The sequence below is a fragment of the Schistocerca cancellata genome, chromosome 7 (assembly GCF_023864275.1).
Source record: "Schistocerca cancellata isolate TAMUIC-IGC-003103 chromosome 7, iqSchCanc2.1, whole genome shotgun sequence".
NCBI lineage: Eukaryota > Metazoa > Arthropoda > Insecta > Orthoptera > Acrididae > Schistocerca > Schistocerca cancellata.
In genome coordinates, this window is record NC_064632.1 from 561,244,890 (window position 1) to 561,271,520 (window position 26,631).

Consider the following 26,631-nt stretch of genomic DNA (forward strand, 5'->3'; position numbering starts at 1 on the left):
GACCTGGGAAGCGAGAACGCTACCGCACGACCACGAGATGTGGGCGATTGTGTAAACTGTAGGTGGCCCCATAATAATGTGGATTGTTTTTACATGGAGTCGGCTACATCGTCTGGTACAACTGAACCGATCACAGACTAGGAATGGTAATTTTGCTCTACCTGGGGGCCATCTGCACCCATTCATGGACTTCATGTTCCCGAACGTGTCGCTGAGCCACAATTGTTCGCGATTTGTTTGAAGAACCTTCTGGACAGTTCGAGCAAATGATTTGGCCATCCAGATCGTCCTACGCGAATCCAATCGAACATTTATGGAACATAATCGAGAAGTCAGTTCGTCCACAAAATCCTACACCGGCCACACTTCCGCAGTTAGAATGGCTGTAAAGTGCCGGCCACTATGACCGAGCGGTGCTAGGCGCTTCAGTCCGGAACTGCGCTGCTGCTACGGTCGCAGGTTGGAATGCTGCGTCGGGCATGGGTGCGTGTGATGTCCTTAGGTTAGTTAGGTTTAAGTAGTTATAAGTTTAGGGGACTGATGACCTCAGATGTTAAGTCCCATAGTGCTCAGAGACATTTAGCTATAAACTCAGCGCGGCTCAGTGTTTCCACAGGGGACTTCCGCGGACTTATTGAGTCCATGCCACGTAGAGTTGTTGCTCTACCGTGGGCAAAAGGAGGTTCGACACGATATTAGAAGGTAGCCCATGACTTCTGTCACCTAAGTGTGTATCGGCATCGGAATCGCGCTACGTTGCAGGTACGCTGCAGCAATGCCCTCAAAAGGAAACTTTTTAATGCCCCTTATACAGGGTGATTCAAAAAGAATACCACAACTTTAGGAATTTAAAATTCTGCAACGACAAAAGGCAGAGCTAAGCACTATCTGTCGGCGAATTAAGGGAGCTATAAAGTTTCATTTAGTTGTACATTTGTTCGCTTGAGGCGCTGTTGACTAGGCGTCAGCGTCAGTTGATGCTAAGATGGCGACCGCTCAACAGAAAGCTTTTTGTGTTATTGAGTACGGCAGAAGTGAATCGACGAAAAAGTCCTACGAAAAAGGTTAGTTATGAAACCTTATCGTCTGAAATTGGTTCAAGCACTGTCTGCAGCTGATAAGATTAAAAGAATCGATTTCTGTGATTTTATCCTTGCTCAAATGGAAACAGATGAATCTTTCGTTTCAAAGATTGTGTTTAGTGATGAAGCAACTAACGGGAAAGTCAACCGTCACAATGTCTGTATATGGGGCACTGAGAATCCGCGGGAATCAACTCAGTATGAACGTGACTCGCCTAAGGTGAACGTTTTCTGTGCCATTTCAGCCAATAAAGTTTTTGGTCCCTTTTTCTTCGAAGGTGCTACTGTAACTGGACTACAGTATCTGGAGATGTTAGAGAATTGGCTGTTCCTTCAGCTCGAACAAGAAGCACAACAATTCATATTTCAGCAGAATGGAGCGCCACCACATTGGCACTTATCTGTCCGTAACTACCTGAACGTCAACTACCCGGGGCGATGGATCGGCCACCAGGCACCCCGTGACAGAGCACTTCATCACTGGCCTCCAAGAAGCCCTGATCTTACCCCCTGCGATTTTTTCTTATGGGGGTATGTTAAGGATATGGTGTTTCGGCCACCTCTCCCAGCCACCATTGATGATTTGAAACGAGAAATAACAGCAGCTATCCAAACTGTTACGCCTGATATGCTACAGAGAGTGTGGAACGAGTTGGTGTATCGGGTTGATATTGCTCAAGTGTCTGGAGGGGGCCATATTGAACATCTCTGAACTTCTTTTTGAGTGAAAAAAAAACTTTTTAAATACTCTTTGTAATGATGTATAACAGAAGGTTATATTATGTTTCTTTCATTAAATACACGTTTTTAAAGTTGTGGTATTCTTTTTGAATCACCCTGTATTATCAGAATCTTTTCATCTTCTGTTTTATGACGTCGCTATGTGTGTACCTCGTGCCAACGAGGTGTACGGGCCCTGGGACGTACGCACAGTTCTTAACAGTTTTGGTCTTACGAGTTGTAGCTACGGTTTCCGCTTGGAAGCGAGTTGCTATTTCACACCAGTTTAATATTTCGTCATTGTACGTTTAAATATAGTCAAGCTACGAAAATGACGAAATTAAGGACTTTGGTCGGTACCTTCTGTCGCATACTGATTTCCCACCTGGTACCAGACGTAGGCGTGTGCTAACGATGTGTGACGGGCAACGCAACTAACGTGGTGTCAAAAGTTCGTTGAGGAGCCCGTATTTCTTGTGCGCCCCCGTGTACCTGAAATACTGTTGGCGAATTCGGTTAGCCGTCGATTCTTATGAGACTTATCCTGTTAAAGTACTATGCAAAGTAATGAATTCACTGCCCTCCTTTCCTGTTGGCGACTAATCTTATTCCCGATACACCATTTCCTGTGGCTGTAGATATTATCGTACATTCATCTGACCACATATTTTAATGTAGAATCAGTTTCACGTCACTTACTCTACTACATCTAGGTCTTTCATTTCAAATCCACTTTTCAGATTTTCAGCCTACCATGACTTCTGCTAGTGCTCGCCAGTCTAAAATCATGGCAGTTGAGGACAATCTAGGCCAGGGGCGGGCAGGAATCCTGCACGTGTGCGGTGCACTTGCACGCGTGCATTTAACAGGTGTTCTGCGTGCACACAGGGGCAAGCTGGCCACCCGCTTACCTTCCCTCCCCACCATACCTTCTGTCCACTCCTTCCTCTGTAATGCTTTTTGTTTTTCTAGCTTGCTTTATTGAATGATGGAATAAGGTTAGCAGGAGTGCTTGAAATAAATCATGGTTTGAAAGAGTACCTATTAACTACGATGCGTTTTATTTAATTATGAGAGGTGGAGTTTACAATACGTTTAATATCTGGAACAAAATTTCTGCATACAGACAAACGCAAACAGTTACGTAAATTTTCATCACTTATGTTTGCTCTTAACCGAGGCTTATTAATCCAGCAAATGGTTTTCCAGCTCTCACTATATTAAGCGCAATTTTATAGCTTGCACGTACCGCTGGGCTATTATTGTTGTCGTCCTGAAAAATTGAAAACAGTGCTCCATAAAATGTTAAATCAGTTAGATGAGAGACATGACGAGATAAAGTCGCAGATCTCTCGTGACAACGGTAACTTGGGCAGATGCATCTAATATCGTCAGGTCGCTCTTCTTAAGCTCAGTCAATTTCCCCATCCGCTCAGAATCCGACAATAAATTGTACTCGTCCTTGTGAAATTTATTATAATGGCCTTCAATACTAAACTTCCGCTGACCAGCGAGAGTACTGCCACATATTAAACATTTCGAATTTTCATGTTTTTGCACAAAGAAAAAATGATTCTCCCATTACTTTTTAAAAGATAGCAAATATCCACGTCTCCGTTTCCTTGCTTCACTCTGCATTTTCCGGTTCTTGAAATACAACGTTCACTACGTAGTAGTCGCTTCGCATCAACGTCGGCGGCTTAAGGTACGTTGTCCAAGACGCGACGCACACTAGCGACTGCGACGGGTCGCTATGTGACGTCAGAAGTTTCCTGCTGGCGCATGCGCAGTTCGAGTTTGGGATGCGACGCGCGACTGTTGCGACAGCTGCCGCAGCACTGCACCAGTGAGCAGTGTTGCGACGGAAGTCGGACGACACAAAGACGTGCGGCTGCCAGAAAGATGTCGAGCCAGTCAAGGAAAACTGAAATGCATAACAGTGTTTGCTGAAATAATTTCATTCATACCAATTCAATCGGTTTTGTGGTGCATCATAAAAATTAGCTTAGGTCATATGAACGAAGGTAAATGTTGTGATGCTCCTTGTAGATTCATCTGTCTCATGTATGATATAGATGACATGTGCGATAAGTAAAAGAGTATTGTTTTCCATATTCCCTGGAATACGGTTTATGACCGAATCTGATGAATTTACGTAAATGTGAATATTATAGGACACATTCTCGTGCATTTTCTTACAACTTTTGTTGATACTGTACTTTTAACGAGCTATAACAAGAGAGACCTTGTTCCAGATATGTCTGCAATATTTTGCCCTCTCAGTTGGATGAAGTGATAGACAATACAGTTTCCATCACTGGGACTGATTTCAAAGACAATACGAAAGTTGAATCCATATAAATAAATCTGATAAAAGCCTGACGGAAGAAATACAAGCTGCATCAAAAGTTTCAGATGAACAAACAATTGTTCTGATCCCAGCGCCGCAAACGTACATAAGATAATAAAACTACACGTACCTCAGCGTCACTGCGAGTTTTTCAGCTGCACTGATAGGTATCTTGACCTGGTTGCACGATTTTCTCTGTATGTCACTTTCTATAAGTTCCAAAACATGAGCAAACTGGCTGACACTTAATCTGAAATAATGTCTGAATTTCGTATCATCAATTAAAAGGTGCCTGTTAATCAAAATGTTGTAACAGTCTTCATCGCCACGTGTCGCAAAAAGACAATGAACCTTCTGCTTTTTCCTTTTGTTGTGGAGCCACAACAACGTAACTGTGTCATCGTCTTCTTCTTGCTGTAAAATATCTAAGTACTTTAAAGTGAAACCGAATGTGGCTCTACTTCTCTCCATCATGTCAATGACAGACCGCAGCTTGGGAAACACGCGCCGCTACTGACAAGTGAAGGTCAAATACAGCTGAGCGACACATGGCATTCCCATCCGTACTTCTCGCATGATGTACTGTGAAGCGACAATGCGATACTCACGGGAAGTAATACTCAAACCCAGTGTCGCTATGATTTACCTACCACATCATATAAAAAATATAATTGATGGCAAGGCGATATTAAACTAATTTGAAAGTTTTTTCGCTCTGTTGAAAAACGTAAATTTTTGACATTTGTTGGTTTTCTTAGGACGTCTACTTCTACTAGAGTATCCTCGTCCAGGTTCAGAAGAAAATACTAGAGGTGAGTAATTTATCCTCTTCCCAAGAATGAGAAGAAAATATATTGAAGGCAGCATGTCTTTATTTTTAAGAAACCTACATTTCGTGGCATTTTAAATGAAATTGTCAAGAGCATATGGAGAAATATTAATAACTCATACCGGGGAAATATATGACATAAAATGGTTTCATTAGGTCCAAATGTGTCAGCGAAACAAAACAAATGTGATGACCACACGATTCACGTTGCGCGTCGACAGAACTGGCGGCTAGTCGCGACGCTCCCGAAGATACATGAGCCCAAATATCGGAAACGGAGATCGATATCATTCTGATCTCAACTTTAAAAATAATTTCGATATGTTAGCTTCTTTTCATCGGCAACGATGTATGACCTAACGTGAACCATACGTAAAGTAGCCAGCGACCACATTTTTCACTGTACACAATTCAAATTTTATGCAGTAGGTTACTTGTAAATTAAGTATCGGAATAACTGTGACGAATATCGGAAAAATAGACACCTCATTATCAAGCTGTGATGTGAAACTGTAAGATACACAAACATCAATTTTTTGTGCCTTTTACTATCTTCACAATTGATAGAGAAGTAATATACAGCGAAAAAAACACGCAAAACCGGAAGAGATACTTATCAATTTTTTAAAGTAAAAGGAGAATCTGTATCGAAAAACTAACTCTGGGAGCCGATGTAACTTTGTTGCATTAACATACAGTATTTTTACAGCAAGAAAATCGGAATTCTTATTTTTCTTATGTATTTGAATCCGCCGCCGCCGACCGGAGCTTGGGAAACAGCGACGACTCCTGTCGCGTTGCGGCCGTGTCGCCGTCTGCCAGGATGGGAAAAGAGGAGGGGGCAGCGTCGCAGTCGCAGCCAACTGTCGCGTCTTGCACAACGTAACTTTAAGCCTGGCACTACACTGCCGCAACCTGCCGGCTGTCGCCACTGCCCCATTCGACGATTGCACGCGAGCAGCACACGTGCAGCGCTGTGCGCTCACGAGCCGCGTGCAACGTTTGCCCGCCCCTGATCTAGGCAGAGGCCAAGGTGAATTCGTGCTCTCCGTTTAGCGATAAAGGCATCGTTTTGTACAGGATAGCGTAGTCTGTGCGCTGTGAGGAGACATGAACGCTAGATAGAGAGCTACGCTCTCGTCAGAGAATAACGTTCACACATGAAGAGCTCGCAGCTGCGTCCTGCACGTAATAGTGTGGTATGGCAGTCTAGTTAATAGTACAGCGTCTGCTGGGCTTCTCAGTGCCACTTTGTGCTCCGGGCAGCCCACCCCTTACACCATCAAGCGCTGCCGCCTCTGACACAGAGCGCTGCTACGGCGGCCCCCGGGGGTCACCTGGTCTCGTTTCACAGACGCCATCCGACGTTAAACGGCACGACCGGTCATCGGCCCGAGGCAGCCGGGCTAACGAAGCTATTACAGGACGTGCTCCTTTCTGGATACAGCTGCGTCTCCAGTGTAATGGGGTTCCAGGTGTCGCGCGGGACAGTAAGAGACGTCCTCAGGGTGTCCGCATTCGGCTTCCAGCGTCCTAAACGACAGAGCAGCTCTGACGGTAAAAGGGTCATTGTCATTCTCAGGCTCACTCGTCCGTGGTCCGGAAGAATTTCCGCAGATGTTTTCTATGCACCATAAGGGACATGAAAGGGAAGCAGTGGTTGGGAAGGGAGTAAGACAGGGTTGTAGCCTCTCCCCGATGTTATTCAATCTGTATATTGAGCAAGCAGTGAAGGAAACAAAAGAAAAATTCGGGGTAGGTATTAAAATCCATGGAGAAGAAATAAAAATTTTGAGGTTCGCCGATGACATTGTAATTCTGTCAGAGACAGCAAAGGACTTGGAAGAGCAGTTGAACGGAATGGACAGTGTCTTGAAAGGAGGATATAAGATGAACATCAACAAAAGCAAAACGAGGATAATGGAATGTAGTCGAATTAAGTCGGGTGATGTTGAGGGTATTAGATTAGGAAATGAGACATTTAAAGTAGTAAAGGAGTTTGGCTATTTGGGGAGCAAACTAAATTATGATGGTCGAAGTAGAGAGGATATCAAATGTAGACTGGCAATGGCAAGGAAAGCGTTTCTGAAGAAGAGAAATTTGTTAACATCGAGTATAGAGTTAAGTGTCAGGAAGTCATTTCTGAAAGTATTTGTATGGAGTGTAGCCATGTATGGAAGCGAAACATGGACGATAAATAGTTTGGACAAGAAGAGAATAGAAGCTTTCGAAATGTGGTGCTACAGAAGAATGCTGAAGATTAGATGGGTAGATCACGTAACTAATGAGGAAGTATTGAATAGGATTGTGGAGAAGAGGAGTTTGTGGCACAACTTGGCCAGAAGAAGGGATCGGTTGGTAGGACATGTTCTGAGGCATCAAGGGATCACCAATTTAGTATTGGAGGGCAGCGTGGAGGGTAATAATCGTAGGGGGAGACCAAGAGATGAATACACTAAGGAGATTCAGAAGGATGTAGGATGCAGTAGGTACTGGGAGATGAAGAAGCTTGCACATGATAGAGTAGCATGGAGAGCTGCATCAAACCAGTCTCAGGACTGAAGACCACAGCAACAACAACAATAAGTGAAAGAGCTTTATTGGCTCTATAATAACAGTGAAAATCCACTAATTATCTCACTGCAACACTGGATACTTGAAAGAATTCGTTCTTAAAAATCAGTACAGTGTGGTTACAAGTACACTGTTCCTTACGTGCGATTACGCTTATCTTTTCGTTCATATTTGTGAATAAATACAGGGTGTTTCCGTAAGAGCGTGAAAAAATATAACAGGACATAGAGAATGCTCCTCTGAACAGTTTGAGGCAGGGAACTTGGGGTCGCAGAGGCCAGCTTATAGAAATATGGAAGTGAACTTGTCAACCACTTTGTCTAGCATCATTGCTTTCCAGCCTATTTCAACTAACATGCGTACACGTTTGCAGGTACTATGCTGTTTATTTACGTGAACATCCTTTATTTCCTGCAAGGAAACAAGGAGGACGAGTCTGATGACCACGAAGTCATCATTCAATTTTTTTTTTTTTTTGCTTTACTTCTCCATAAGGTGGCTCTTTTATATCATATTTACATTGTCCCATAACAGAAAGTGCTATGAATCAACGACAGACAGCGCTATTCATAGACGTACATGCAATAGTATGGAGCAGTATCGGTACAGTATTAATGGCCCCTTAATTGGAGGCAGAGGTCTACTCCATGTCCTGCGAGCTTAGCTGATCTGTATCTCCCTGATTATTTTGTAAGGGGATATCTGAACCACTTGTGTATGAGACCCCAGCGGATACGCAGAGGGAATTAGTTGCCAGAATTGTAGTTGCCCAGGATGTGAATAGAAACCCACCAGGGATATTTGTCATGGTGCGTCAGAATCTTGTTCGCCGATGTCATACTTGTATTGAGATTGATGGCTGCCAGTTTGAGCACGATTTATACGATACTGTACAAATGGTACGTTCATTGTGTCAATGACAGTATTCGCAGTTAACTGTTACTAATGTAAATAAAAGAGTACACAGTAATGTGATTTTATTCCTACTATCTCCTTAAGTTTGCTTCTCCCTCACCAGGTTCCCTACCTCAGATTGTTCAGTGGAGCATCCTTTATGTCCTATTGAATTTTTGCACGCTGTTACGGAAACCCCCTGTGTAACACCATGTTTCGATCCTTACTTGACAATGATGCTCTTCGAAGTGTGTATATCGCTGCAGCGCATGTCTTCTTTGCTTCTGAAGGGAAAAGGGATATGGTAACACTGCTCTACATTAGTTCCCACAATGAAAATTTGTGACGGAGCGGGAGTCGACCTCGGATATCCCGCTTATCGCGAGCGATCGCCTTACCATTGCACTATCCTTTCACCACGCACGGCGCAGACCCAAACTCCCATATGCCGTCAAACATGGGTCGGCGGCACGTACTCGTACATCCACTATGTACACTACTGGCCATTAAAATTGCTACACCACGAAGATGACGTACTACAGATGCAAAATTTAACCGACAGGAAGAAGATGCTGTGATATGCAAATGATTAGCTTTTCAGAGCATTCACACAAGGTTGGCGCTGGTGGCGACACCTACAACGTGCTGACATGAGGAAAGTTTCCAACCGATTTCTCATACGTCAACAGCAGCTGACCGGCGTTGACTGGTGAAACGTTGTTGTCTGCACGAACAGTTCGACGACGTTTGCAGGTGTATGGACTATCAGCTCGGTGACCACGGGATCAGTTATCCTCGATGCGATTTCTCATACGTCAACAGCAGCTGACCGGCGTTGACTGGTGAAACGTTGTTGTCTGCACGAACAGTTCGACGACGTTTGCAGGTGTATGGACTATCAGCTCGGTGACCACGGGATCAGTTATCCTCGATGCTGCGTCACAGACAGGAGCGCCTGCGATGGTGTACTCAACGACGAACCTGAGTGCACGAATGGCAAAACGTCACTTTTTCGGATGAATCCAGGTTCTGTTTACAGCATCATGATGGTCGCATCCGTGTTTGGCGACTTCGCTGTGAACACACATTGGAAGCGTGCATTCGTCATCGCCATACGGGCGTATCACCCGGCGTGATGGTATGGGGTGCCATTGGTTACACGTCTCGGTCACCTCTTGTTCGCCTTGACGGTACTTTGAACAGTGGACGTTACATTTCAGATGTGCTACGACCCGTGGCTCTACCATTCATTCGATCCCTGTGAAACCCTACATTTCAGCAGGATAATGCACTACCACATGTTGCAGGTCGTGTACGGGCCTTTCTGGATACAGAAAATGTTCGACTACTGCCCTGGCCAGGACACTCTCCTGGTCTCTCACCAATTGAACCGTCTGGTCAATGATGGCCGGGCAACTGGCTTGTCACAATACGCCAGTCACTACTCTTGATGAACCTTGGTATCGTGTTGAATGTGCAAGGGCAGCTGTACCTGTACACGCCATCCAAGCTCTGTTTGACTCAATGCCCAGGCGTTATTACGGTCAGAAGTGGTTGTTCTGGGTACTGATTTCTCAGGATCTATGAATCTAAATTGCGTGAAAATGTAATCACATGTCAGCTATAGTATAATATATTAGTCCAATGTATACCCGTTCACCATTTGCATTTCTTCTTGGTGTAACAATTTTGATGGCCAGTAGTGTATATTTCCGTACTGGTCAGATGATGTACTTGAAAGTCGCTTGCTCGGTATCGGCATAGAAATACGATATTGCACTGGTTGTCTTATTCTGATTACTATGTAAAGTTCTTTTGGACATGCGTGCATGATTGATGACATATGGCGGCTTGGGTGTGGTTGTCAGTCGTGCACGATAGTCAAATGGTGAAGCGTCCGCTCGCGATAAGAGCGAAATTCGGGTTCGAGTCGCGGTCCGGCAAAAAAATTTCGTTGACGTGATTCCATTCTACATTTGATGGTAGTCCTTATGTGCATTATTTCGATTTGTTTCGTAACGGCTGTGGTCGTCGCAGTGTCTCTTCCTCTGTACATGCATGCATGTCCAAAGGAACATTGGATCGTATTCAGAATAACACAAGTACTGCAATATCAAACACTACAATGCTCAAAACGGCCCGCATCTCGTGGTCGTGCGGTAGCGTTCTCGCTACCCACGCCCGGGTTCCCGGGTTCGATTCCCGGCGGGGTCAGGGATTTTCTCTGCCTCGTGATGGCTGGGTGTTGTGTGCTGTCCTTAGGTTAGTTAGGTTTAAGTAGTTCTGAGTTCTAGGGTACTTATGACCACAGCAGTTGAGTCCTATAGTGCTCAGAGCCATTTGAACCATTTTTTTGCTCAAAACGTTCCAGCTACGATGCTAGCAAGCCGTATACGGCTCGATCTTACTTTGTGGGGAGATGCAGATGATGCAACGTAATATATTCCGTGGCAATAATTAGCGGCAACAGGCTTTTCTTCAACAGCGAGCAACTTTCATTAACTTTGGCCACACAGCATACTTCTTGCAACACTTCAATTAGCAGTTCGTCTCACATACTTTTTATTGAGGCGAGATATGTGCTTGCTCATCCATTTACAGTGCCTTGTCGTACTTAAAATAGCATTCTGGTATTATACACTCCATTATGGCCTTGAGCGTCGCTACATTGCCTGCATACTTCGCCACCGATAACTTGCACCTACTTCTGCCTCTCTCTCTCTCTCTCTCTCTCTCTCTCTCTCTCTCTCTCTCTCTCTCCTTGCGTGTGCTGGAGCCCACCGATATTATTGCCATAGTTGAAATATGTTCTTTGAACTTTATGCAATACGTATGCCCTTCTTTTGCCAGCGTTTCCACCACAAAGTCTTACAACATGTTGATAAAGATGGTACCTGTTCTTTCGGACATGTTCAAAAGAACAGATCCCAACTTCATATACATAAGGCTCACCGGCGAATGATCTTCTTTAGTGCGGATGCACTCACATTGCCCGAACTCTTAGGGGAATCGGTAGATTGAGTGCCGCGAGTAATGGGCATAGTGGGCAGGGGCACTACAAATGTAGTGTGTGGGCAGTTAGTTGGAAATGTGGGTCTCACGGGGAGTGTGCCAGGGATAAGTCGCACTGTTCTCTGTGTCCTCAATGACAGATGGACGCCGATACGGTAGCTCAGCGTGTTCGGTCAGAGAGTTAGCTGTCCTCTGCGATATAAAATCTGAGTCAACGGCTCAACACCGAACTTCACGGGTGTCTTGGGACATCCGCACCGACAAATGCAACGAACCACATCGGAAAAAAAAGAAAAAAAAAGAAAAACACGGATAGAGCGAATGCCGTGTAAGCTCGAGATCCCGGGTTCGAGTCCCGGTCGGGGCACACATTTCAGCTGTCCCCGTTGATATTTATCAACGCCTGTAAGCAGCTAAAAGTCTGGATTTTATTGTAATTTCTTTACTTGCCAGTAGTTTCTTTTTATAAATACACTTCGAGTTTACGATTATTGAACAATGACAGAATTAACAATATACGTAGATAGAAATTGCATCAAAATTACGGAATTCATTAATTCGCAAATACACTCCTGGAAATTGAAATAAGAACACCGTGAATTCATTGTCCCAGGAAGCGGAAACTTTATTGACACATTCCTGGGGTCAGATACATCACATGATCACACTGACAGAACCACAGGCACATGGACACAGGCAACGGAGCATGCACAATGTCGGCACTAGTACAGTGTATATCCACCTTTCGCAGCAATGCAGGCTGCTATTCTCCCATGGAGACGATCGTAGAGATGCTGAATGTAGTCCTGTGGAACGGCTTGCCATGCCATTTCCACCTGGCGCCTCAGTTGGACCAGCGTTCGTGCTGGACGTGCAGACCGCGTGAGACGACGCTTCATCCAGTCCCAAACATGCTCAATGGGGGACAGATCCGGAGATTTTGCTGGCCAGGGTAGTTGACTTACACCTTCTAGAGCACGTTGGGTGGCACGGGATACATGCGGACGTGCATTGTCCTGTTGGAACAGCAAGTTCCCTTGCCGGTCTAGGAATGGTAGAACGATGGGTTCGATGACGGTTTGGATGTACCGTGCACTATTCAGTGTCCCCTCGACGATCACCAGTGGTGTACGGCCAGTGTAGGAGATCGCTCCCCACAACATGATGCCGGGTGTTGGCCCTGTGTGCCTCGGTCGTATGCAATCCTGATTGTGGCGCTCACCTGCACGGTGCCAAACACGCATACGACCATCATTGGCACCAAGGCAGAAGCGACTCTCATCGCTGAAGACGACACGTCTCCATTCGTCCCTCCATTCACGCCTGTCGCGACACCACTGGAGGCGGGCTGCACGATGTTGGGGCGTGAGCGGAAGACGGCCTAACGGTGTGCGGGACCGTAGCCCAGCTTCATGGAGACGGTTGCGAATGGTCCTCGCCGATACCGCAGGAGCAACAGTGCCACTAATTTGCTGGGAAGTGGCGGTGCGGTCCCCTACGGCACTGCGTAGGATCCTACGGTCTTGGCGTGCATCCGTGCGTCGCTGCGGTCCGGTCCCAGGTCGACGGGCACGTGCACCTTCCGCCGACCACTGGCGACACAATCGATGTACTGTGGAGACCTCACGCCCCACGTGTTGAGCAATTCGGCGGTACGTCCACCCGGCCTCCCGCATGCCCACTATACGCCCTCGCTCAAAGTCCGTCAACTGCACATACGGTTCACGTCCACGCTGTCGCGGCATGCTACCAGTGTTAAAGACTGCGATGGAGCTCCGTATGCCACGGCAAACTGGCTGACACTGACGGCGGCGGTGCACAAATGCTGCGCAGCTAGCGCCATTCGACGGCCAACACCGCGGTTCCTGGTGTGTCCGCTGTGCCGTGCGTGTGATCATTGCTTGTACAGCCCTCTCGCAGTGTCCGGAGCAAGTATGGTGGGTCTGACACACCGGTGTCAATGTGTTCTTTTTTCCATTTCAGGAGTGTATGAGACATTGTGTGGTCTTAAAATTACCTGCTAGGTGATGACATCCCCGTCGGGGAGAGTATCAAGCATGAAGGGGTACGGATGTGCCGCAACAATTCCCTCTTAGTCCTCAGCTGTCATTGTGTCTTAGATTACAACTTCACCCCCCACGGTGGGCCAGGTGTGTGTCCGCCATAGCGTAATACTATTACCGCCGGTCTGCGTTATTGGAGCGGTCCTTGTTCCGAGCAGCTGAGATAAGGGCGTTCACAGACAGGACCATCCAGCTGGTGTGAAAAAGGAATCTGATTCATCCGACCAGGCGACACGTTGGCACTGATGAGCAACCGAGTCTCGTAAATCACGGTGTCGCTGGGTCAACATGGGAGCACGTCAGTGCTGTTTGGACACAGGAGCCCTATGTTCAAGAGCGTGAGCCGAACGGTATGCCCCGAAATACTTATGCCTTCACCAACATTGCACTCCGTCGCCAGACCTGTCACAGTTCATCGACTATCTTGCCTTACAGATCGGGCAAGCCTCCGACTTGCAGGTTCTGTAATGAGGAGGTGGACGTCCAAGCGTTGTCGCCAACCCATGCTTTCGCCACCCTTCAGACACTTTCTACAGATGCTCACGACGGTAGGACGCGAAGGACCGACCAGTTTCACCGTCACGAAAATGATCGTTCACAGACCATAAGCATATGCCCTTTGTGAAATAAGGTTCTGTCAGAGGATTTCTCCGTTTGTAGCCGTATCGTCGCTAGAATCTCTGCTCTGCTCTGATCGTATACTTCCCTCACCTGATTACGTGTTCCCAACCCCCAACAGGCGACGTTCAGACTCGCGGCGAACAGTGGTCTTTATGTTTTGCACCGTCAGTGTACATATCCAGTGTGTTAGGTGCTCGGTGCGAAGTTTGTAGATCGCACTAGCTAATAAACCCGGGATTGGCCAAGTATTCGTTTGGCAAATTATATATTTTAAAACCAAACAAAAAAAAAAAAACGAATTGTGTCTGTAGTGTGATATATAAAAAAATTCATTTCCATGGATTCGTGAAGACACCTTTGGAACTGCGCAGTCCACTCGGTGTGAGATGATCCCGGACAGTTTCTGAACGCTAGGTGCTGCTGCTTCGTGTGTCTACAACGCGATTTACTAAACGTCTCTCTGACAACACCTGTTCATAAATCTATAGGCGGCTTATGATTCTGCCTACAGCCGTTCGCGATTCGAATCTGAAAGCTGTCAAAAGGTCTGCCAGATTTAAGGGATTTGCTTAAGTTGACTCAACTGTAGGACCATCTTATTAGTAGAGATTAAATGTAATAACTTCCCCCATGAACCATGGATCTTGCCGCTGGTGGAGAGGCGTGCGCGCCTTAGCGATACAAATGGCCGTACCGTAGGTGCAACCACAATGGAGGGGTGTCTGTTGAGAGGCCAGACAAACGTGTCGTTCCTGAAGAGGGGCAGCAGACTTTTCAGTAGTTGCAGTAGTCTCTAGAAGAGCGTAGCGTTCCAAAGGATTGGAAAAGGGCACAGGTCATCCCCGTTTTCAAGAAGGGACGTCGAACAGATGTGCAGAACTATAGACCTATATCTCTAACGTCGATCAGTTGTAGAATTTTGGAACACGTATTGTGTTCGAGTATAATGACTTTTCTGGAGACTAGAAATCTACTCTGTAGGAATCAGCATGGGTTTCGAAAAAGACGGTCATGTGAAACCCAGCTCGCGCTATTCGTCCACGAGACTCAGAGGGCCATAGACACGGGGTCACAGGTAGATGCCGTGTTTCTTGACTTCCGCAAGGCGTTCGATACAGTTCCCCACAGTCGTTTATTGAACAAAGTAAGAGCATATGGACTATCAGACCAATTGTGTGATTGGATTGAGGAGTTCCTAGATAACAGGACGCAGCATGTTATTCTCAATGGAGAGAAGTCTTCCGAAGTAAGAGTAATTTCAGGTGTGCCGCAGGGGAGTGTCATAGGACCGTTGCTATTCACAATATACATAAATGACCTGGTGGATGACATCGGAAGTTCACTGAGGCTTTTTGCAGATGATGCTGTGGTGTATCGAGAGGTTGTAACAATGGAAAATTGTACTGAAATGCAGGAGGATCTGCAGCGAATTGACGCATGGTGCAGGGAATGGCAACTGAATCTCAATGTAGACAAGTGTAATGTGCTGCGAATACACAGAAAGATAGATCCTTTATCATTTAGCTACAAAATAGCAGGTCAGCAACTGGAAGCAGTTAATACCATAAATTATCTGGGAGTACGCATTAGGAGTGATTTAAAATGGAATGATCATATAATGTTGATTGTCGGTAAAGCAGATGCCAGACTGAGATTCATTGGAAGAATCCTAAGGAAATGCAATCCGAAAACAAAAGAAGTAGGTTACAGTACGCTTGTTCGCCCACTGCTTGAATACTGCTCAGCAGTGTGGGATCCGTACCAGATAGGGTTGATACAAGACATAGAGAAGATCCAACGGAGAGCAGCGCGCTTCGTTACAGGATCATTTAGTAATCGCGAAAGCGTTACGGAGATGATAGATAAACTCCAGTGGAAGACTCTGCAGGAGAGACGCTCAGTAGCTCGGTACGGGCTTTTGTCAAAGTTTCGAGAACGTACCTTCACCGAAGAGTCAAGCAGTATATTGCTCCCTCCTACGTATATCTCGCGAAGAGACCATGAGGATAAAATCAGAGAGATTAGAGCCCACACAGAGGCATACCGACAATCCTTCTTTCCACGAACAATACGAGACTGGAATAGAAGGGAGAACCGATAGAGGTACTGAAGGTACCCTCCGCCACACACCGTCAGGTGGCTTGCGGAGTATGGATGTAGATGTAGATGTAGATGTAGGAAACAGTCCGGATGATTGACTGATCTGGCCTTGCAACACTAAACAAAACGACCTTGCTGTGCTGGTACTGCGAACGGCTGAAAGCAAGGGAAAACTACAGCCGTAATTTTTCCCGAGGGCATGCAGCTTTACTGTATGGTTAAATGATGATGGCTTCCTCTTGGGTAACATATTCCGGAGGTAAAATAGTCCCCCATTCGGATCTCCGGGCGGGGACTACTCAAGAGAACATCGTTATCAAAAGAAAGTAACCTGGTTTTTTATGGATCGGAGCGTGGAATGTCAGATACCTTAATCGGGCAGGTAGGTTAGAAAAATTAAAAATCGAAATAGATAGGTTAAAGTTAGATATAATGGGAATTAGTGACGTTCGGTGGCAGGAGGAACAAGACTTTTGGTCAGGTGAATACAGGGTTATAAATACAAAATCAATTAGACATAAAGCAGGAGTAGGTTTGATAGTGATTAAAAAAATAAGAGTGCGGGTAAAATACTACAAACAGTATAGCGAACGCATTATTGTGGCCAAGATAGACACGATGCCCACGCCTACTACAGCAGTACAAGTTTACGTACCAACTAGCTCTGCAGATGATGAAGAAATTGATGAAATGTACGATGAGATAAAAGAAATTATTCAGGTATGAAGGGAGACGAAAATTTAATAGTCATGGGTGACTGGAATCTGAGAGTAGGAAAAGGGAGAGAAAGGGAACGTAGTAGGTGAATATGGATTGTTGGTAAGAAATCAAAGAGGAAGCCGCCTGGTAGAATTTTGCACAGAGCGTAACTTAATCATAGCCAACACTTGGTTCAAAAATCATAAAAGAAGGTAGTATACATGGAAGAATCCTGGAGATACTAGAAGGTGTCAGATAGATTATATAATGGTAGACAGAGATCGAGGAACCAGGTTTTAAATTGTAAGACATTTCCAGGGCCGAATGTCGACTCTGACAACAATCTATTGGTTATGAACTATAGATTAAAACTAAAGAAACTGCAAAAAAGGGGAATTTAGGGAGATGGGACCTGGATAAACTGACTAAACCAGAGGTTGTACACAGTTTCAGGGAGACCATAAGCGAACAATAGTCGCGAATAGGGGAAAGAAATACAGTAGAAGAAAAATGGGTAGCTTTGAGGGATGAAATTGTGAAGGCAGCAGAGGATAAAGTATGTTAAAACACGAGGGCTAGTAGAAATCCTTGGGTAACAGAAGAAATATTGAATTTGACTGATGAAAGGAGAAAATGTAAAAATGCAGTAAATGAAGCAGGAAAAAAGGAATACAAACGTCTCAAAAATGAGATCGATAGGAAGTGCAAAATAGTTAAGCAGGGATGGTTAGAGGCCAAATGTAAGGATGTAGAGGCTTATCTCACTAGGGGTAAGATAGGTACTGCCTACAGCAAAATTAAAGAGACCTTTGGAGAAAAGAGAAGCACTTGTATGAATATCAAGAGCTCAGATGGAAACCCTGTTCTAAGCAAATAAGGGAAAGCATAAAGGTGTAAAGTGTATATAAAGGGTCTATACAAGTGCTATGCACTTGAGGACAATATTATAGAAATGGAAGAGGATGAAGATGAAATGGGAGATACGATACTGCATGAAGAGTTTGACAGAGCACTGAAAGACCTAAGTCGAAATAAGGCTCCGGTGGTAGACGACATTCCATTAGAACTACTGACAGCCTTGGGAGAGCCAGTCCTGACAAAACTCTACCATCTGGTGAGCAAGATGTATGTGACGGTGAAATACCTTCAGATTCGAAAATTACTGAAATATCAGTTTAATAAGTCACAGCTTCAAAATACCAACGCGAAATCCTTACAGATGAATGGAAAAACTGGTAGAAGCCGACCTCGGGAAAGATCAGTTCGGCAGTTATAAGAGTCGAGGGGCATGAAAGGGAAGCAGTGGTTGGGAAAGGAGTGGAACAGGGTAGTAGCCTCTCCCCGATGTTATTCAATCTGTATAGAGCAAGCAGTAAAGGAAGCAAAAGAAAAATCTGTAGTAGGAATTACAATCCATGGAGAAGAAATAAAAACTTTGAGGTTCGTCGATGACATTGTAATTCTGTCAGACAAAACGCTGAGGGAATTAGATTAGGAAATGAGACACTTAAAGTAGTAAAGGAGTTTTGCTAGTTGGGGAGCAAAATAACTGATGATGGTCGAAGTAGAGAGGATATAAAATGTAGACTGGCAATGGCAAGGAAAGCGTTTCTGAAGAAGAGAAATTTGTTAACATCGAGTATAGATTAAAGTGTCTGGAAGTCATTTTTGAAAGTATTTGTATGGAGTGTAGTCATGTATGGAAGTGAAACATGGACGATAAACAGTTTGGACAAGAAGAGAATAGAAGCTTTCGAAATCTGGAGCTACAGAAGAATGCTGAAGATTAGATAGGTAGATCACATAACTAATGAGGAAGTATTGAATAGAATTGGGGAGAAGAGGAGTTTGTGGCACAACTTGACAAGAAGGGACCGGTTGGTAGGACATGTTCTGAGGCATCAAGGGATCACAAATTGAGCATTGGAGGACAGCGTGGAGGGTAAAAATCCTAGACGGAGATCAAGAGAAGCATATACTAAGCAGATTCAGAAGGATGTACTTTGCAGTAAGTACTGGGAGATGAAGAAGCTTGCACAGGATAGAGTAGCATGGAGAGCTGCATCAAACCATTCTCAGGACTGAAGACCACAACAACAACAACAAATGTAATAAAACTTAATGCAAGATGCGGCATTATTTCACACATCTTAGTGTTGATTACGTAATTTTTCTTGAACTGTAAGCCCTACGATGATGTGTTTGCTTAGATACATTCAGCGGTATATGAGGATATATTCTGCCAAATACGTTGCAAATAGCGTTACTTGCGAAGAACTAATAAATTTAAACATCACGTACAATGCGGCAGATTTTCACACATTTCATTGTTAATAAAGTAGTATGTCCTAAACTATGACAGGTGCGCGGTTCTTACCTTGATAGCAATTGCTGCTTAACAATAACAGATATGTATACCAAATTTGGCTGAAATCGATTCGGTGGTTCAGGAGGAAATGTGGAACATGCACACATACGTACGTACATATATTTTTTATGATATCTTTGGATTTTAACTCAGTTGTACGATATTAACAATAAATTTGATACGATTCACCTCTTACACCGAAACCTGACTCTCGCTGTACATCAAATAAAGACAGGTAACACTATGTATATTGAAGTGAACACTGTAGTATCTGTCAGTTAGGAAATCATTCCACATATTCTACAACATAAATGTAACAGTTGCCTGAAATCTTTCGAGTAGTAAGCAGGTAACATTCCACTTAATGTTTTTCTACCTCGGAGAAGCAAAACTGTCCTGCATGTTTGCCTATTTAGGCTTTTGAGTAGATGTTGTGCCATTCCTAAGAAATACTAACCCCCTTAACACAAAAAATCGTAAAATGATATCGTTAATTCCTGAGTAATTTACAGCTTCACTCTGCGTGATGACTGCAGTAACTTTTCCTGCATGAGAATTGTTTGATAATGTGAAACATTGGCAACAGGTTGTCCGGAGGCTACGATATTCGGTCCATATGAATCACAGTAATGGTTGCAACATGACACCTTTTGTCACCTCCTTTGATGGATCACTTTCTCTGTCGCTAGTAAAAGCGATTAACCTCATATATTGACGGGTGTTCCATCTTACTCGTCCGTTAACGTATTGGCACCCATTCTCTTACACCTTATATCCATCAAACGAAAACAAATCTGAAGAATTGGATCACATTGCTAGGAGGTAAGCATTTGTTTCACTTGCTTTAAAATTTTTAGTGGAACGCTTTCGCAATGTTTTAGGGAGATGCAGCAACGTGTAGCATCGGTGATGAACTTCCTGCAGCTGAAGTTGTTGTGTAGGGAAAATAACGATATCTGTGTACTCAAACAACAGCTGAATCCGTTTATACGAGACACTAATGTTTTAATTTTTGCGTGATAACTTACTCCATAGGTATCAATGCCTCAACAACACAGCAAAAACAACTTTCTCGACTGTGGGCATTCAGCATGCCGAGAAAAGTGTGTGGCTTTCTCTTGCGAATTCAATGACGGATGTTTTGGAAAACTTGACTTCTTTCTCGAATGAATTTTCACTCTGCAGAGGAGTGTGTGCTGATATGAAACTTTCTGGCAGATTAAAACTGTGCACCGGACCGAAATTCAAACTCTGGAACTCTGCCTTTCGCGGACTAGTGCGCTGCCAATTGAGGAGCCGACGTACGACGTTCGACTCCTCACAGCTGTACTTCCACCCGTACCTCATCTCCTAACTTCCAAACTTCACAGATGCACACCTGCTGACCTTTTAAGACTAGCATTACTGTAAAAAAGGATATTGCGGAGATATGGTTTAGCCATAGCCTGGGGGATTGTTTCCAGAATGAATGTTCACTCTGCAGAGGAATGTGCACTGATGTGAAACTTCCTGGCGGATTACACTCCTGGAAATTGAAATAAGAACACTGTGAATTCATTGTCCCAGGAAGGGGAAACTTTATTGACACATTCCTGGGGTCAGATACATCACATGATCACACTGACAGAACCACAGGCACATAGACACAGGCAACAGAGCATGCACAACATCGGCACTAGTACAGTGTATATCCACCTTTCGCAGCAATGCAGGCTGCTATTCTCCCATGGAGACGATTGTAGAGATGCTGGATGTAGTCCTGTGGAACGGCTTGCCATGCCATTTCCACCTGGCGCCTCAGTTGGACCAGCGTTCGTGCTGGACGTGCAGACCGCGTGAGACGACGCTTCATCCAGTCCCAAACATGCTCAATGGGGGACAGATCCGGAGATCTTGCTGGCCAGGGTAGTTGACTTACACCTTCTAGAGCACGTTGGGTGGCACGGGATACATGCGGACGTGCATTGTCCTGTTGGAATAGCAAGTTCCCTTGCCGGTCTAGGAATGGTAGAACGATGGGTTCGATGACGGTTTGGATGTACCGTGCACTATTCAGTGTCCCCTCGACGATCACCAGTGGTGTACGGCCAGTGTAGAAGATCGCTCCCCACACCATGATGCCGGGTGTTGGCCCTGTGTGCCTCGGTCGTATGCAGTCCTGATTGTGGCGCTCACCTGCACGGCATACGACCATCATTGGCACCAAGGCAGAAGCGACTCTCATCGCTGAAGACGACACGTCTCCATTCATCCCTCCATTCACGCCTGTCGCGACACCACTGGAGGCGGGCTGCACGATGTTGGGGCCTAACGGTGTGTGGGATCGTAGCCCAGCTTCATGGAGACGGTTGCGAATGGTCCTCGCCGATACCCCAGGAGCAACAGTGTCCCTAATTTGCTGGGAATTGGCGGTGCGGTCCCCTACGGCACTGCGTAGGATCCTACGGTCTTGGCGTGCATCCGTGCGTCGCTGCGGTCCGGTCCCAGGTCGACGGGCACGTGCACCTTCCGCCGACCACTGGCGACAACATCGATGTACTGTGGAGACCTCACGCCCCACGTGTTGAGCAATTCGGCGGTACGTCCACCCGGCCTCCCGCATGCCCACTATACGCCCTCGCCCAAAGTCCGTCAACTGCACATACGGTTCACGTCCACGCTGTCGCGGCATGCTACCAGTGTTAAAGACTGCGATGGAGCTCCGTATGCCACGGCAAACTGGCTGACACTGACGGCGGCGGTGCACAAATGCTGCGCAGCTAGCGCCATTCGACGGCCAACACCGCGGTTCCTGGTGTGTCCGCTGTGCCGTGCGTGTGATCATTGCTTGTACAGCCCTCTCGCAGTGTCCGGAGCAAGTATGGTGGGTCTGACACACCGGTGTCAATGTGTTCTTTTTTCCATTTCCAGGAGTGTAGAACTGTGTGCCGGACCGAGACTTGATCTCGGGACCATCACCTTTCGCAGCCAAGTTCTCTACCAACTTTTATTTAACTCTCGTTGCTCCAGAGAGTGACGAACGTACTCTCCCGTCTTTTTTTATAATTTTGTTTTGTAAGAACTCAAAAGGAAATGGTGATTTCGGGCATGCCTGTTGCCTAAGAGCAAATGTGCCTTTATATGTCTCCAAGACACAAAACGTTATACTAAAGGCATTAACCATGCGCCATGCAATCGTAAATAAACAAATAAATTCTCTGAAAATTGAAACATAGACGTATGTGAGTATAAAAAAACCTTGATGATACATATCTTCCATTTAGGATAAAAAATACTTGTGTTAAATCAGATTCCTTCTATAGTGCGAGAAGGCAGTAAGACACTACTACATACGTAGACAGCGCTCTTTGCTTTGTCACACTGTGTTCAATACTGTCGACAAACAGCCACCCATGTGGGCCTTCTGTTTTCTTTGCTAGGAAATGTTTCGCGTACTCTTGCATGAGGTCGTATTGAAATTCGACTAGAGATTTGCACTTCCTTGCCAAGCACAACTCTACGAACTTAACCATGAGCCAATTGGTTGAAATGCGTTTCTGATTTGGATAAGACCATCTTGTGGGAGTGAGCAGTTCTGCCAGAGCTATATTCTCATCAGTCGGGCGGTTTATGATAGCCAGTTTATGTCGTGTCCATGGCCATACCTCGTTAGCGGCGCGACAATTAAACGGTGAAGCAGAGTTTGACAGTGCAAGCTTTGGTCGGTATTTGACAGGCCGATATTAATGTGACGCTCAATTGTGCTTATGGTGTTGTATAAAGCGCAATACCACGTTGGTCTTACATGGGACGGTAGGGTTTTAACATGAATGTTTTGCCGAACTCGGCTCAAAGTGATTGTCAGGAATTTCTTCGCTAATTTGCTTATACACTTATCTTCCGTAAGTACTTTATAAAGTTCCTTGCTTGTGTAGTTCCTTACCCTTTGTCGAATGTAACTGTTCTCAATAATATATGTTTTAATATGCGACAATCTACACTCCTGGAAATGGAAATAAGAACACTTTGACACCGGTGTGTCAGACCCACCATACTTGCTCCGGACACTGCGAGAGAGCTGTACAAGCAATGATCACACGCACGGCACAGCGGACACACCAGGAACCGCGGTGTTGGCCGTCGAATGGCGCTGGCTGCGCAGCATTTGTGCACCGCCGCCGTCAGTGTCAGCCAGTTTGCCGTGGCATACGGAGCTCCATCGCAGTCTTTAACACTGGTAGCATGCCGCGACAGCGTGGACGTGAACCGTATGTGCAGTTGACGGACTTTGAGCGAGGGCGTATAGTGGGCATGCGGGAGGCCGTGTGGACGTACCGCCGAATTGCTCAACACGTGGGGCGTGAGGTCTCCACAGTACATCGATGTTGTCGCCAGTGGTCGGCGGAAGGTGCACGTGCCCGTCGACCTGGGACCTCACCGCAGCGACGCACGGATGCACGCCAAGACCGTAGGATCCTACGCAGTGCCGTAGGGGACCGCACCGCCACTTCCCAGCAAATTAGGGACACTGTTGCTCCTGGGGTATCGGCGAAGACCATTCGCAACCGTCTCCATGAAGCTGGGCTACGGTCCCGCACACCGTTAGGCCGTCTTCCGCTCACGCCCCAACATCGTGCAGCCCGCCTCCAGTGGTGTCGCGACAGGCGTGAATGGAGGGACGAATGGAGACGTGTCGTCTTCAGCGATGAGAGTCGCTTCTGCCTTGGTGCCAATGATGGTCGTATGCGTGTTTGGCGCCGTGCAGGTGAGCGCCACAATCGGGACTGCATACGACCGAGGCACACAGGGCCAACACCCGGCATCATGGTGTGGGGAGCGATCTCCTACACTGGCCGTACACCACTGGTGATCGTCGAGGGGACACTGAATAGTGCACGGTACATCCAAACCGTCATCGAACCCATCGTTCTACCATTCCTAGACCGGCAAGGGAACTTGCTGTTCCAACAGGATAATGCACGTCCGCATGTATCCCGTGCCACCCAACGTGCTCTAGAAGGTGTAAGTCAACTACCCTGGCCAGCAAGATCTCCGGATCTGTCCCCCATTGAGCATGTTTGGGACTGGATGAAGCGTCGTCTCACGCGGTCTGCACGTCCAGCACGAACGCTGGTCCAACTGAGGCGCCAGGTGGAAATGGCATGGCAAGCCGTTCCACAGGACTACATCTAGCATCTCTACGATCGTCTCCATGGGAGAATAGCAGCCTGCATTGCTGCGAAAGGTGGATATACACTGTACTAGTGCCGACATTGTGCATGCTCTGTTGCCTGTGTCTATGTGCCTGTGGTTGTGTCAGTGTGATCATGTGATGTATCTGACCCCAGGAATGTGTCAATAAAGTTTCCCCTTCCTGGGACAATGAATTCACGGTGTTCTTATTTCAATTTCCAGGAGTGTATCATTTATATGACTGGCACCCTGTTATCTGGAGGAGACACTGCATTCATAACGTAAGCTGTGAGATTTACAGCCGGCCGCAGTGGCCGAGTGGTTCTAGGCGCTTCAGTCTGTAACCGCGCGACAGCTACGGTCGCAGGTTCGAATCCTGTCTCGGGCATGGATTTATGTGATGTCCATAGGTTAGTTAGGTTTAGGTAGTTCTAAGTTCTAGGGGACTGATTACCTCGGATGTTAAGTCCCACAGTGCTCAGAGCCATTGGAACCATTTTTTGAGATTTACATCACCTGCTGCTTGGGCCGTTGCCGTCCGAGATATCAACAGAGCTCTGCTCTTGTCTAACGTTCGTGAGACCTAAACCACATTTCATTTCGGGTAGAGTCGTGGTTTGATAATCTACCCTACGGATTCGCCCTCTCCATATGAACCACGCTAGAGCAGATTCAATTCTTTTCCCGATTTTTGAAGGCAAAGGGAAAATACTTGCGAGGTAGTACACCTTAGGAAGTATACCGAGATTTATCAGCGTTATTTTTTGTATCATATCTAAAGAAAGGGTTGAATTCTCTCGTAATACCGCTCGGAGACTGTTGAGCTTCATTTTCCATTTCCAGGCCGCTGTCTTGACAGAACATTTGCTAAATCGTATCCCCAGAAGTTTGATGGTATCCGCTTGTTCAACTGGTCCTGCTTCAACGAATCCTATCCCTCTGCCTAAATGCAGAATGCTAGATTTACTTACATTAATTTTAGCTCCATAACAAGAACTATATGTATGAATCACGTCCAGTATCTTCATAACATCTGTCGGTTCAGTCAGATACACGGCCAGGTCATCAGCGTAACATCTGCAGACAAATTTGTCAATTCCAATTTCAATTCCAGGAAGCCTGACAAGTAATGATCGTAGAAGAGGCTCGATTGATAATGAGAACAGCAGCATCGAGAGGGGCAGGCCCGTCGTATCGATGCTACGATGGGAATTCTCACTGAGCATTGTCCATTGACGAGAATTCTTGAAGTTGCATTAGTGTGTAATTTCCTGATGATACCGACGAAAGAAGGTTTACTTCCCATTTCCGCCATGACACGTAGCAGGTAGTTGTAAATTACCCTGTCAAACGCTTAGTCCATGTCAAACGACATGATAGCCACTCTGCAGTTGGACGCCCAGGCAACAGCCGTTATATCCCGGTATTCTTCCAGCGCTTGCTGCATTGTCCTCCTTGGGACGGCACACGACAGATATTGACCGATGAGGCGACCAGCAATGGTGTTCAATCGACGAAGCAATACCCTAGCAACTGTCTTGTAGTCAGCGTTTAAGAGCGATATAGAACGCATGGCTTTCAAGTCATTACTACACGCACTTTTAGGAACGAGCACTATAAGCCCTACTAAAAACTCACAAGGAATAGTGGAAGACGTACGTAGTTCGTCCAACACTCCAGTCAGCGGACTACCGAGTAAATTCCAGTAATTTAGGTAAAACTCTACATGTAACCCATGGGGTTTCTTCCTCGGGCTTCCTTTCAACGCTTCGTACACTTCTTCTGTAGTGATAGGAGCTTTCAGTTCTACGTTTTCTGCATCCGTCACTGTCGGATCAACGCAGTTTAAAAAGGCCTCACAATTGTCGTTGTCGCCAGTGTCGCCTGCAGCATACAGTCTCGTGAAATAATCATGAGCAGACTTACTGACGTCCTGCTGATGGATAAGTTGGATTCCATCATCATTTCGGAGAGAACTTATGTGTAGCCGGCGTCGTTTTTTGAATTCGGCCAGAAGATAGAAAAGCATAGTTTTTTCATTCTCAATGCCGCTGTTGTCTCTCGATATTATTTTAACTCCCTCTATTTGCTGGCGTTTGAGAGCAGTTATTTGTGCCTTGATCCGTTTTATTCTCATGGTGTGACGT